This window comes from Pomacea canaliculata, linkage group LG7 (genome assembly GCF_003073045.1).
Source record: "Pomacea canaliculata isolate SZHN2017 linkage group LG7, ASM307304v1, whole genome shotgun sequence".
NCBI classification, from domain to species: Eukaryota; Metazoa; Mollusca; class Gastropoda; order Architaenioglossa; family Ampullariidae; genus Pomacea; species Pomacea canaliculata.
Genome location: NC_037596.1, coordinates 29,965,177 through 29,969,772, shown reverse-complemented (window position 1 = coordinate 29,969,772; position 4,596 = coordinate 29,965,177). Strand labels below are relative to the sequence as shown.

The window sequence follows — 4,596 nt, the reverse complement described above, 5'->3', positions numbered from 1 at the left end:
TTAATTGTTCAGTTAATAAACTTTGGGAGACTGTTGTGGTCGAATTGATGTCAAACCGGCTTATATTTCTTTTAAATATTACTGTAATATGGGCAGTACGAAATTAAACTAATAGCTGACATTTGAATTCATCATACTGTTTGTGTAGCTTATGAGGTATGTTCTATTGCATTGTTTTATATTGTACTTTGCACTGTTTGGATTCCCCTTTAAAAAGAGGGAAGGGCTCTTTAATTAATAAATAAATAAATCTTTATCATCCCTGCTATATATGTATGCAGTTATTATACCTGTTTATTGTATCCATATGTCCTTTTCTATCTCGCTTTTTATGTCTGAGTTTTCTGGGGGCGTCTGTCGCCAACGATTGTCCCCTTGGGAATTATTTCAGTGTTTAAGAGTTCTTGTATGGAAGTGTATCTTTCTTTTTTATTAATTTTGTTTTTCAACAGACTAGCTGCTATAACCAGGCTTCCGTGGAGTCCATTCATGAGAACAACAAATAAAATACAAGTGTAGCACTTAAGGTGAGAACTATAAAGTTTTTTTGTTAAGTGTAAGCTTTTCGTTAAACTAATGTTTATCCTTTCCACTTTTAATGTTCTGGGTTTTTTTTTTTTTTTAACTTAACTCGATTTGCTGTTGATAGTGAAAAATAATCAACTGCCAAAGGCGAAACTTCCGGAATAAACTTTGTATCGTCACTTCCATCTTTTTTTCTCGGCTGTTGCGGAAAGCAAGGCTTCGTAAACAGGAAGAATCACGAACACGTCGATAACACTGACCTTTGCTCTCAGAGCTCTACACTTATTAACGTTCCTTATCATTTAACCATTTCCTGGCAACACACGTTATGGCCAAGCATTTGCCGCAAGCACAGGTCACATGTAGAAATAATTCAGCTGCGATTGCAAACAGGTTTTACCGGCAGTTTCCCACCGGCTGATGTAGAGAGATGACTGAAAGGTTGCTCAAATATTGGCAGATGTTGATGCAGACTTTAGTTCTGACAATGACTCGTGTAGAAACTTAAATTATTTTGACAAATCAGGGCTATTGCCCTTAATTGTGTGAAAGGAAAGATTCTCCGGAGTGACTACCCCTACAAGACAACTGAAGCGGCAGAATACTTCGCCAAACCACATTAAAGAGACTCAGGGAAGGGACTACACTCTTCATATATACAAAGTACAGCAATCATGATATCTATATCTTGAAAGAAATGGTTAACGTGCTAGTTCCTGCCAAATAGAGGATGTCGAAGAAGATTGAGAGTGGCTGGTGTACAGCAGAACTTCAAACAGATCCATATTCACACGGCATCAAGAATGTCGACTCCTTATTTTGTTTGCAATAAAGAATATATTCAGGGATCATTGGGGTTTGTGTTTGACAGCATTGACACAAGTACTACAGCAAATAGACCCGTTGTTTTACTCGGTGGGGATCTGTGACAGAGAAATAAAGTTTTTATTCATAGTTTGCAAATTTCTTTAGAGTCAAATATTGAATCAAGTGTTGTCGTAATACAAAATTTCTAAAATAATGTTCCTGCTCTACGATAATCTTTCTTACAATTAAAATGTATCTCTTCAACAGTTCGATGTTAAGTAGCTAAAAATTCTTTAGTTATGATATTTTAAAATCCTTAAAAACGGCCCCAAGAGTGCGGTGGCGGTGGCGGTGGCGGTGGCGGTGATGGTTGTGGTGGGAACTTCAACCTCCATCTACCCGACCTCCGTCTCGTCTGATGCCATGGGTGTCCGTCAATTACACTCGCACCAGTTCTACCACAATCTATTTGAACAAAGCATTTAAACAACTTTGTGTCCTACTCTTTTTTTCTTTTCGTGTACAGTTATCAACGCTTTACTCATTGTTATTCTCTTGTTATTATGGGAACAATGGTTTAAATATGTTGTTTTTACAACAAATAATATAAAGTATAATTTATAAACCTCCATGTGTAATCTATATACCTTGTAGTTTAACTATGCTTACTCAGGAAAATCTAATAAGTAGTGCAAAATATAAACAAAGGTTTCTATAAATTATCAGTCTTTCTATGGCATTTAGAAAACAAAACACACTTATAGGACTGTATATCAGGTGGGTTTAAAGGTTAGGAAAGACAAAAACATCACCGGTTAAGTAACCGTTAGTTTAAAAGCTCTATATTAATCAGTACACGTTTACACAGAGACAATTAAAAAAAAAAGCATATGTCCCATTTGACCATAGGTGACTTTGCAGTGATCAATAATTTTTACTTTGATTACTTACTGCTCATTCACTTACCTCAGTTTTTTTTCTCACATCTCTAGCTATAACGGCAACCATTGATTAACGCTCATAATCTTCCTGGTTCTAAGACTCAAAGTCTGCGAAAAAACGGCCGTGTCTCCCACTGTCTGGAGTCGTTTTCCGAACCTGGCAGAAAATATACAGTGTGTGTGTGTGTGGGTGCGCGCGAAGGAGAGAAATAAGTCAACCTCAGAATACCTTTAATGATTAAAGCAAGACGGAAAGATGCACTCAGTGGTAAACGTGCATCATTATCATCTCTCTCAGTGACCACGGTACAGGTGTAGACACCGTCGTGTGTCGTCTGCTGTGCTGCTATGATGTGTAGCTCCCCAGTAGTGCTGTTTACTTTCCCTGACCACGTGATGGAAGCAGGAGGCGGGTTGCTGTCAGCGTCACACACAAACGTCACATTGTGACCCTTAATGACCTCAGGGAAGGTGGACAGTAGCTGACCCTGATTATCACTCCGTGTTATCCTGATAACCGGGCGATCTGTACACAAGCCGATAGAATGTGATTCGTCGCAAATATCATCTATTCAATCAGACAAGCGTTTTAGTCTTGAATTTATTTCTCTACATTTTGTTCTAAACAAAAGTAACTATTTCTCTTGACCCTTGTACGCAGATATAAGCACTCACGGACACACACACACACACACACACACACACACACACACACACACACACACACACACACACACACACACACACACACACACACACACACACACACTATTTCTCTATAGATCAAACCCGAAAATAACTAATTTCTGTCGTCTAGTCACATGTTTAGTCTTCACTGAAACAATAGCCCATCTCAAATTTGAAATCTTATTCATAACATTCATTGTCGTTGGATCCCAATACTCACAGTAAACCTGTAATTGCAGTGAGTCACTGGAGACAACTTCACCATCACTGTACATCGCCTCACACCTCACTCGACTTCCATTATGTTCCCTGGTCACTCTAGTGATGATCAGGCTACTGCCATCAGGGAACCCGCCTGCATTTTCTGGCCACGTGTAATTTATTACACCAGACCTCTGATGGCTCACACACTTTAAAGTAGCATGTGTTTCCTCCATTAAAGGATACCTGCTAACTTCTGATCTGATGGTGAGAAGATCTGTTAAAAATACATGAATTTATATTCTAAAGTTGAATTAAAGACTGCTTGATTAAAGATTTTTTAATGAATATAAATAATGTATATCTTATATGCATTTCATATCTACACTTAGATTATATTTTAAAAGAATTAAATTGTCTGCACAGATATAAAAATATCTTTGATTTAACAGAACAAGGGCACATCAATCAATCTTGGTGACTTGATCGTACATTCCTATTTATCGTTTGATTTACTACTATAGTAATAATTAAAAAGGTTAATACTATATTTAAGTAGCACATGTCAATTAACTTTTAAAAAGGCACAATTAATAAATCTTTTTCTATGTCTGTCTGTGTCTTTCTATGTCTGTCTCTCTTGTAACTAAACTTTTGAAATAAACAAACAACAAATTTCTTCAGTTCAACTAAATAGTGCAATGCTACCATTGGCTTTCTCCTAAAACCAAATTTCCCCATCCAAACACTAAAGCTATAAGTTTTTCAAATAGTTATCATATTTTTTATTATTGCTTTTTGTCGAGATCATAAACGTGGGCGTGTTAACAAATTTTAATGGTGAGATGAAACAAAACACAATGAAGGTAAGGCATGTTTATAGTAAATATGTATGGAAGGGTAACAAAAAAGTATGCAGATACTTTTTTGCCAAAGGCATTCAAAAAATACATTAAAATACGAGTAAAATAAATTTTAATTGCAAATAGATGAAAAATATATAAAAAGTTTTAAAGGTATGTAGATAAGACTTATTGCCGAGAAAATTTTTTAAAAAGTAGATTACTAAAATGGATTTCAATTAAAATAGAATAAAGTTAATAAATATCATAGTGTGGAAGAAACAGTAGTAGCGGCAAAATTTCTTTGTTAAAATAGAGAGTTACGTCCCTTTAGTTGGATGTACTAAAAAGTACTCTGAAACTATTTTCGCACAGAGCCCAATGTGTGACTAGAGAGTATCAAAAGAATTTATTACTCTAGTCTACATGAAACATGCAGGTTTTTTTTTTTCATTTTCTAAACACACAAATTGAAATTACATTTATGGGTTTTGCATTAATAAATAAAAGTTCTTACACTCGCTGCAAAGGAGCTTATACAAGCAGTCCTTCGTAAAAGATATCTCGTGCTGACACTCAAAAATACTAGTCTC

General features: G+C 35.9%; 1 long non-coding RNA gene across 1 annotated transcript; it reads right to left on the bottom strand.

The window, feature by feature from the left end:
• Positions 1–2,577: 2,577 nt before the first annotated feature.
• Positions 2,578–4,596, bottom strand: LOC112569402. The gene is made up of 3 exons (XR_003100403.1): positions 4,521–4,596; positions 3,181–3,438; positions 2,578–2,799 (listed from the first exon to the last, which is right to left on the bottom strand). It is a non-coding gene; the product is annotated as an uncharacterized LOC112569402 (long non-coding RNA).